Here is a 10000-nt window from a genome sequence, read left to right on the forward strand (position 1 = left end):
CCTCTGCTCCGCTCTTCGGTCGGTCGCCGGGAAGGGCGCCGAACGGTAGAAGTGCGACGCGGACCGGACGGCGAAGCGCCGCGGGTCGGTCCCGAGGGATCCGAACCCGCACACGCTGCCGCGCCGACCGCGCCTGAATCAACCGGACGCCCCATGTAGCATGCGGCACTCATCCGTTTACTTCTTGGCAGTTTCACGCAATGTTGAACCCTCTCTTCAAAGTTCTTTTCAACGTTCCCTCACGGTACTTGTTGACTATCGGTCTCGTGCATAGTATTGAGCCTTGGATGGAGTTCACCACCCCTCTTTGGGCTGCATTCTAAAACAACCCGACTCTTGGAAAGCTTTCCCTCCGGCCTTCGAGTCCGCCCTACGGGCCTTACACCCGCTGCGGGTAAGCTGCAGCCCCGATCACAGTGGACTGCGGCCGGACTCTGTCGACCGGAGTTCAGTTTCCTTACGCCACAGGTCCCTCGCACCGCAAACGGGCGCGGGGATTCGGCGATGGGCTCTTCCTGCTTCGCTCGCCGCTACTGAAGGAATCCTTGTTAGTTTCTTTTCTCTCCGCTTAGTGATATGCTTAAATCCAGCGGGTAATCTCATCCGATCTGAGGTCTGGAATCGTGAAAGACACGTGGAACGTGATCGGAGTCATAGCGGCGACCCGGGGTCTCTCCTTCCCCGGCGCTCCCCGAAGAATCGGGTCGCCGGCGGGAAAGGGTGGCCTACCATGCGCCTGCGAGAACGCAGACGGGAGGACGAGAGACCCCGCGATTGGGTCGACCGGCTCTGCCCGGCAGAGGCTCCTCGACCGTTCCGGGGGGTCGGACGCTGGACCGCACCACGGGCGCATACGTCTACACCCCGATGGCACGTCGCACGACCGACGAACCCCCGGTTACCGATCGAGCCTGCTCGCCGAGTTTCACCGGCGCCGACATCACAGAACTCCATCTGACACTGACCCGACGCAGCCGGCCGTCGAAGGGACGGCTGCGGCCGGGCGCTCCTCCGGCGCGCGAACACGCCGACTCTGTGAGTGATTGTCTTCAGACGCTCAGACGGACGTGGCTCGAGGAGCAGAGCATCCCCGAGCCGCCATTTGCGTTCGAATAAGTCGATGATCAGTGAGTTCTGCAATTCACATGAATTCTCGCATCTAACTGCGTTCTTCATCGACGCACGAGCCGAGTGATCCACCACCAAGAATTGTCATTTGCCACTGGAAGACTCCCGCGTTCGCAAACTCTCCTCAGAGCCGAGGGAAGAAGTGGAACGGAAGGAGAAAGGACACGGGGACTCTGTGCCTTCTTTGCTTGTGACTGGAAAGAAATATCCTCCGTCGAGCCGAGGGGGCAAGCGGGCTCCCTCCTTCCCCCCACCGCCGCGAGGGCGGGTCGCGCGAGTCAGACTCGCCGACTGGGGGGAAATCGGGCGACACCGGTGCCCCTTCTCTGCCCTGCGGAGAATGCCTCGAGGAGCGCCGCGCCGCGGACGGCGACGGCGTCTCCACCCTTGCGGGACTTCTCCCTCGAAGCTACCGGGAGTGCGAGACTCCGTGAGACAGACGACGAGAGAAGAACCGGGTACTCCCCGGGCTGGTCTGTGTGTGACACGCCCGTCTCCTTTTTGTCGGAGAGAGCGAAGGCGAAGCGCGGGGTCTGACCTCGACCGTGGAACGGGGAAGGAGGCGGTGAAAACCCCGCTCGAGTCCCCCCGGCTTTTCCAATTTGCTCTCTCCGCGTGTCTCTCTGTGACGGCTTTTCCGACATTCCCCCTTTGTTCCCTCTCCGATCACGGAGGGGAAGGGTTCTGTTAATGATCCTTCCGCAGGTTCACCTACGGAAACCTTGTTACGACTTTTACTTCCTCTAAATGATCAAGTTTGACCGTCTTCTCGTCACGCCTCGACAACCGGCCGAAGCCGGGGGTGCCAGACGGTCGATCCGATGGCCTCACTAAGTCATTCGATCGGTAGTAGCGACGGGCGGTGTGTACAAAGGGCAGGGACGTAATCAATGCGAGCTGATGACTCGCGTTTACTTGGAATTCCTCGTTCAAGGGACACAATTACAAGTCCCTGTCCCCAGCACGGAGAAGTCTCAGCGGATTACCCGGACCTTTCGGCCGAGGGCAAATGTACCCGCTGCTTGCGCCAGTGTAGCGCGCGTGCGGCCCCGGACATCTAAGGGCATCACAGACCTGTTATTGCTCCATCTCGTATGGCTGAAAGCCATTTGTCCCTCTAAGAAGTTCGCGGCTCACCACGACGGGTGGCCGGACTATTTAGCAAGCAAGAGTCTCGTTCGTTATCGGAATTAACCAGACAAATCACTCCACCAACTAAGAACGGCCATGCACCACCATCCACAAAATCAAGAAAGAGCTCTCAATCTGTCAATCCTCACTGTGTCCGGGCCGGGTAGGTTTCCCCGTGTTGAGTCAAATTAAGCCGCAGGCTCCACTCCTGGTGGTGCCCTTCCGTCAATTCCTTTAAGTTTCAGCTTTGCAACCATACTTCCCCCGGAACCCAAAGACTTTGGTTTTCCGGAGAGTTGCCCGCCGCGTCATGGGAGGAACGCCGGCGAATTACGAGTCGGTATCGTTTATGGTCGGAACTAGGGCGGTATCTGATCGCCTTCGATCCTCCGACTTTCGTTCTTGATCAATGAAGACATTCTTGGCAAATGCTTTCGCTGTCGGGCGTCTTGCGACGATCCAAGAATTTCACCTCTCACGCCGCAATACGAATGCCCCCGGCAGTCCCTCTTGATCATTACCTCAGGATCTCAAGACCAACGAAATAGAACCGAGGTCCTCTTCCACTATTCCATGCTGAGCTGTTCGGGCACTTTGGCCTGCTTTGAACACTTCAATTTTCTCAAAGTAAACGTTCCAGTCTCGCACGGCACTCAGTTAAGAGCACCGCACGACCAACCGAATCACTGGCCGGGAAAAATCTCCCACGACTCCCGTTTGACGGGGAGAAGGGGAACGGGCAGTGCACGCCTCACGGCGGACCGCCCGCCCCGGCCAGAAATCCGACTACGAGCTTTTTAACTGCAGCAAATTTAATATACGCTGCTGGAGCTGGAATTACCGCGGCTGCTGGCACCAGACTTGCCCTCCAGTAGATCCTCGTTAAAGGATTTAAAGTGTACTCATTCCGATCACAGGGCCTCCGAAGAGGCCTGTATCGTTATTTTTTGTCACTACCTCCCCGTGTCAGGAGTGGGTAATTTGCGTGCCTGCTGCCTTCCTTGGATGTGGTAGCCGTTTCTCAGGCTCCCTCTCCGGAATCGAACCCTGATTCTCCGTTACCCGTCACAACCATGATAAGCGCATAACTTACCATCGAAAGTTGATAGAGCAGACTTTTGAAGGGAGCGTCGCCGGTGCAAGACCGTGCGATCGGCATGATTATCTAGAGTTCACCAGCGGAGACCGGACCCCGAAAGGACCGGGCTGGCCTTGTTCCTAATAAGAGCACGCTTCCCCCGAAGGGTCGGCGCTTTGTTGCATGTATTAGCTCTAGAATTACCACAGTTATCCATGGTATAAGACTTTCTCCAATAAACCATAACTGATCTAATGAGCCATCTGCAGTTTCTCTTGTATGTTCAGGATTGTACTTAGACGTGCATGGCTTAATCTTTGAGACAAGCATATGACTACTGGCAGGATCAACCAGGTAACGGTCGACAGAACCGGGCTGGGCCCGTTCGCCGTCCGGGAGTCGCTCTCGCACTCCCCTCTCTCTCTCTCTGAATTCTCAATTGTCGATGCCGTGCTATTACGGTACAGTGATCGAAGAACCGCCCGAAGGGATTCTCGAGGTGTGTATCTCTACCCGAGTCGACTGGGTCGTCTCGAGAGGAGTCGCAGTGGTCCCGCCTCGGAGACGGGACCGGTTCGAAGCGACGCGGGAGGGCGACGGCTCGTCCACTGGAACAGGGGAGAGCAATCGCACGCCTCGAGCGTGCATTCGTTGCTTGGATGAAAAAGCCCGTACCGAGCGCCGAGTGCAACACATGGTCGCAGCAACGGCAGCATGCCCGAACGGGTCCCGTGGAGAAAGCTCGATATCTGACGACACCGAGGTCCTGCTCTTTCTCCACCGGGGGTTCTGCGGATGAAAAGGCTCAATATCTGAACGTCGATATATACGTGTGCACGGAGGGACACCTCTGCTCACGGGGCGAGTGGGTGAAAACCCCCGCTCTGAGCGCCGAGTTGCAACACATGGTCGCGATGAAACGACGGCTGACCCTACCGAAAGGGCCCGCTGGAGTCCAACCATGACACGTATACACACACGACAGACATTAAAAGCCTTCTCGAGTCTTGGATCGACTCTACTACCCCCCTCATATATAGAATCCGATTCACTCTGCCCGCTCGTTCTGACCATTGGATCACACACTTAAGCCAATACCCGCTACACTTAAGAGATCTCGAAATCTCGAACGAGACCCAGATTCTCTGCGGGTGAGTCGGGCGGCCTGCCGTCGCCGTCGGCTTGCCGTTTGCCTTTCGCCTGGTCGCATGGCACTCGTGCCATCGACCACGCAACGCGAGAGGCCTTCTCCCTTCTCCTTTCTCTCTCATCTCTACTCTCTCTCTTCTCCACCGGGGGTTCTGCGGATGAAAAAGCTCAATATCTGGGATTGTATATATACATATGCACGAAAGAACCTTCTACTCACGGGGCGAGTGGGTGAAAACCCCCGCACCGAGCGCCGAGTTGCAACACATGGTCGCGATGAAACGACGGCTGACCCTACCGAGAAGGCCAGCAAGGGTCTGACGTGCAAAAACATATTTACGCACCACAGGCAAGGAGCCTTTTCGAGTCTCGGGTGGACTCCCGTCCGCGAAAGCTTCATATCTGAACGTCGATATATACGTGTGCACGGAGGGACACCTCTGCTCACGGGGCGAGTGGGTGAAAACCCCCGCTCTGAGCGCCGAGTTGCAACACATGGTCGCGATGAAACGACGGCTGACCCTACCGAAAGGGCCCGCTGGAGTCCAACCATGACACGCATACACACACGACAGACATTAAAAGCCTTCTCGAGTCTTGGATCGACTCTACTACCCCCCTCATATATAGAATCCGATTCACTCTGCCCGCTCGTTCTGACCATTGGATCACACACTTAAGCCAATACCCGCTACACTAAAGAGATCTCAAAATCTCGGACGAGAGCCACACCTTGCGGATGCATCGGGCGGCCTGCCGTCGAGGTCGGCCGTCGCCCCGTCTCACAGACTCGTGCAACACGACGAGTCCCAGCCTACGCCTGTGTGCATCACCGTCGGCCTAAATCTCGGCCCTCGCCCGGTCGCATGACACTCGTGCCATCGACCGCACCATCGACCTTCTCACCCGGGAGCAACCCGTGTTTTCAGAGGAGTGCCGGGGTTGCTCCCGTGCCGGGTATGTCTTGTCCGGCGGCGCCCCGTCTCACAGACTCGTGCAACGACAACGGGTCCCATGCCTACGCATGTGTGCATCACCGTCGGCTAATTACTCGGCCCTCGCCCGGTCGCATGACACTCGTGCCGTCGATCACACCATCGACCTTCTCACATGGGAGCGACCCGTATTTTCAGAGGAGTGTCGGGGTTGCTCCCGTGCCGGATATATCTTGACGAAATCAAGGAGATATATGAGGAAACTTCTACAATTTGAAGATCGACCGGCGAGACAAGACACTCCCCTTAATATATAATCCGATTCACTCTGCCCACTCATTCTGACCATTGGGTCACACACTTAAGCCAATACCCGTTACACTAAAGTTGACCATGTTTTTTTTTTTTGATTATTATTTTTTTTTTTTTTTTGTCAACGTCCTCTGTAACGAAGTCAAAACTCTATGCATGTGTTCGCGTGTCGTTCTGCCGTCTCCGCCGGGCACATCCCAGCCAGCGCCCGATACATTTAAGTTGACAACGGTCACAACTCTATGCATGTGCTCGTGGGTCGTTCTGCCGTCAACGTCGGGAACACACAGGCCAGTACCCGCTACATTAAAATTGACAATGGTCACAACTCTATGCATGTGCTCGTGGGTCGTTCTACCGTCAACGTCGGGCGCACACAGGCCAGTACCCGATACATGCAAGTTGACAACGGTCACAAACTCTATGCATGTGTTCGCGTGTCGTTCTGCCGTCTCCGCCGGGCACATCCCAGCCAGCGCCCGATACATTCAAGTTGACGACGGTCACAACTCTATGCATGTGTTCGCGTGTCGTTCTGCCGTCTCCGCCGGGCACATCCCAGCCAGCGCCCGATACATTAAAGTTGACAACGGTCACAACTCTATGCATGTGCTCGTGGGTCGTTCTACCGTCAACGTCGGGCGCACACAGGCCAGTACCCGATACATGCAAGTTGACAATGGTCACAAACTCTATGCATGTGTTCGCGTGTCGTTCTGCCGTCTCCGCCGGGCACATCCCAGCCAGCGCCCGATACATTCAAGTTGACAACGGTCACAACTCTATGCATGTGTTCGCGTGTCGTTCTGCCGTCTCCGCCGGGCACATCCCAGCCAGCGCCCGATACATTCAAGTTGACAACGGTCACAACTCTATGCATGTGTTCGCGGGTCGTTCTGCCGTCAACGTCGGGCGCACACAGGCCAGTACCCGATACATGCAAGTTGACAGTGGTCACAAACTCTATGCATGTGTTCGCGTGTCGTTCTGCCGTCTCCGCCGGGCACATCCCAGCCAGCGCCCGATACATTCAAGTTGACAACGGTCACAAACTCTATGCATGTGTTCGCGTGTCGTTCTGCCGTCTCCGCCGGGCACATCCCAGCCAGCGCCCGATACATTCAAGTTGACAACGGTCACAACTCTATGCATGTGTTCGCGTGTCGTTCTGCCGTCTCCGCCGGGCACATCCCAGCCAGCGCCCGATACATTCAAGTTGACAATGGTCACAACTCTATGCATGTGTTCGCGGGTCGTTCTACCGTCACCGTCGGGCACACTTGAGCCAGTACCCGCTTGACTTTTTTTTTTTTTTTTTTATGTCAACGTCTTCTTCAAGGAAGTCCAAAGTCTATGCATGTGTTCGTGGGTCGTTCTGCCGTCTCCGTCGGGCACACACAGGCCAGCGCTCGATACATTCAAGTTGACAATGGTCACAACTCTATGCATGTGTTCGCGTGTCGTTCTGCCGTCTCCGCCGCGCACATCCTAGCCAGCGCCCGATACATTCAAGTCGACAGTGGTCAAAACTCTATGCATGTGTTCGCGTGTCGTTCTGCCGTCTCCGCCGCGCACATCCTAGCCAGCGCCCGATACATTCAAGTTGACGATGGTCACAACACTATGCATGTGTTCGCGTGTCGTTCTGCCGTCTCCGCCGGGCGCATCCCAGCCAGCGCCCGATACATTCAAGTTGACAACGGTCACAACTCTATGCATGTGCTCGTGGGTCGTTCTACCGTCAACGTCGGGCGCACACAGGCCAGTGCCCGATTCATGCAAGTTGACAACGGTCACAAACTCTATGCATGTGTTCGCGTGTCGTTCTGCCGTCTCCGCCGGGCACATCCCAGCCAGCGCCCGATACATTCAAGTTGACAACGGTCACAAACTCTATGCATGTGTTCGCGTGTCGTTCTGCCGTCTCCGCCGGGCACATCCCAGCCAGCGCCCGATACATTCAAGTTGACAATGGTCACAACTCTATGCATGTGTTCGCGGGTCGTTCTACCGTCACCGTCGGGCACACTTGAGCCAGTACCCGCTTGACTTTTTTTTTTTTTTTTTTATGTCAACGTCTTCTTCAAGGAAGTCCAAATTCTATGCATGTGTTCGTGGGTCGTTCTGCCGTCTCCGTCGGGCACACACAGGCCAGCGCCCGATACATTCAAGTTGACAACGGTCACAAACTCTATGCATGTGTTCGCGTGTCGTTCTGCCGTCTCCGCCGCGCACATCCTAGCCAGCGCCCGATACATTCAAGTCGACAGTGGTCACAACTCTATGCATGTGTTCGCGTGTCGTTCTGCCGTCTCCGCCGGGCGCATCCCAGCCAGCGCCCGATACATGAAAGTTGACAACGGTCACAACTCTATGCATGTGCTCGTGGGTCGTTCTACCGTCAACGTCGGGCGCACACAGGCCAGTACCCGATTCATGCAAGTTGACAACGGTCACAAACTCTATGCATGTGTTCGCGTGTCGTTCTGCCGTCTCCGCCGGGCACATCCCAGCCAGCGCCCGATACATTCAAGTTGACAATGGTCACAACTCTATGCATGTGTTCGCGGGTCGTTCTACCGTCACCGTCGGGCACACTTGAGCCAGTACCCGCTTGACTTTTTTTTATTTTTTTTTTATGTCAACGTCTTCTTCAAGGAAGTCCAAATTCTATGCATGTGTTCGTGGGTCGTTCTGCCGTCTCCGTCGGGCACACACAGGCCAGCGCCCGATACATTCAAGTTGACAATGGTCACAAACTCTATGCATGTGTTCGCGTGTCGTTCTGCCGTCTCCGCCGCGCACATCCTAGCCAGCGCCCGATACATTCAAGTCGACAGTGGTCAAAACTCTATGCATGTGTTCGCGTGTCGTTCTGCCGTCTCCGCCGCGCACATCCTAGCCAGCGCCCGATACATTCAAGTTGACGATGGTCACAACACTATGCATGTGTTCGCGTGTCGTTCTGCCGTCTCCGCCGGGCGCATCCCAGCCAGCGCCCGATACATTCAAGTTGACAACGGTCACAACTCTATGCATGTGCTCGTGGGTCGTTCTACCGTCAACGTCGGGCGCACACAGGCCAGTACCCGATTCATGCAAGTTGACAACGGTCACAAACTCTATGCATGTGTTCGCGTGTCGTTCTGCCGTCTCCGCCGGGCACATCCCAGCCAGCGCCCGATACATTCAAGTTGACAACGGTCACAAACTCTATGCATGTGTTCGCGTGTCGTTCTGCCGTCTCCGCCGGGCACATCCCAGCCAGCGCCCGATACATTCAAGTTGACAATGGTCACAACCCTATGCATGTGTTCGCGGGTCGTTCTACCGTCACCGTCGGGCACACTTGAGCCAGTACCCGCTTGACTTTTTTTTTTTTTTTTTTATGTCAACGTCTTCTTCAAGGAAGTCCAAATTCTATGCATGTGTTCGTGGGTCGTTCTGCCGTCTCCGTCGGGCACACAATCAAGCCAGCGCCCGATACATTCAAGTTGACAATGGTCACAACCCTATGCATGTGTTCGCGGGTCGTTCTGCCGTCAACGTCGGGCACACACAGGCCAGTACCCGATACACGCAAGTTGACAATGGTCACAAACTCTATGCATGTGTTCGCGTGTCGTTCCTACCGTCTCCTTCGTGCACACTCAAGCCAGTACCCGATACATTCAAATTGATAATGGTCACAACTCTATGCATGTGTTCGTGTGTCGTTCTACCGTCGGGCAAACCTATGCCAATACCCGCTTGATTTTTTTTGTATTTATTTATTTTTTTTTTTTGTCAAGTCTTCTTTAACGACGTCACAACTCTATGCATGTGTCCGTGTGTCGTTCTGCCGTCTCCGTCGGGCACACACAGGCCGCTAGTACCCGATACATGCAAGTTGACAATCTTCACAAACTCTATGCATGTGTTCGTGTGTCGTTCTACCGTCGGGCAAACCTATGCCAATACCCGCTCGATTTTTTGTATTTTTTTTTTTTTTTTTTGTCAAGTCTTCTTTAACGACGTCACAACACTATGCATGTGTTCGCGTGTCGTTCTGCCGTCTCCGCCGGGCACATCCCAGCCAGCGCCCGATACGTTCAAGTTGACGGCGGTCACATCTCTATGCATGTGTCCGTGTGTCGTTCTTCCCGCCTCCGTCGGGCACATCCTAGCCAGTACCCGCTACACCAAAGTTGGCAATATTTTCGCGGGGTGGGGGCTCGTCATCTCTGACGAGGTCACAACTCTATGCGTGTGCTCGTCGGTCCTTCTG

General features: G+C 55.4%; 3 non-coding genes across 3 annotated transcripts in view; all 3 read right to left on the reverse strand.

Moving 5' to 3' along the window:
• LOC139968388 (large subunit ribosomal RNA) overlaps positions 1 to 617 on the reverse strand; it is a 4028-nt gene extending 3411 nt beyond the window's left edge. Inside the window, exon 1 of the ribosomal RNA XR_011793387.1 lies at positions 1 to 617. This exon is cut by the window's left edge and continues 3411 nt beyond it. This is a non-coding gene — a ribosomal RNA (large subunit ribosomal RNA).
• A 434-nt stretch (positions 618 to 1051) lies between these two features.
• Positions 1052 to 1211, reverse strand: LOC139968226 (5.8S ribosomal RNA). The gene has a single exon (XR_011793263.1). It is a non-coding gene; the product is annotated as a 5.8S ribosomal RNA (ribosomal RNA).
• A 605-nt stretch (positions 1212 to 1816) lies between these two features.
• LOC139968288 (small subunit ribosomal RNA) lies at positions 1817 to 3694 on the reverse strand. The gene has a single exon (XR_011793295.1). It is a non-coding gene; the product is annotated as a small subunit ribosomal RNA (ribosomal RNA).
• Between the last annotated feature and the right edge of the window lie 6306 nt (positions 3695 to 10000).

Source organism: Apostichopus japonicus, chromosome 5, assembly GCF_037975245.1.
Source record: "Apostichopus japonicus isolate 1M-3 chromosome 5, ASM3797524v1, whole genome shotgun sequence".
Lineage (NCBI taxonomy): Eukaryota > Metazoa > Echinodermata > Holothuroidea > Aspidochirotida > Stichopodidae > Apostichopus > Apostichopus japonicus.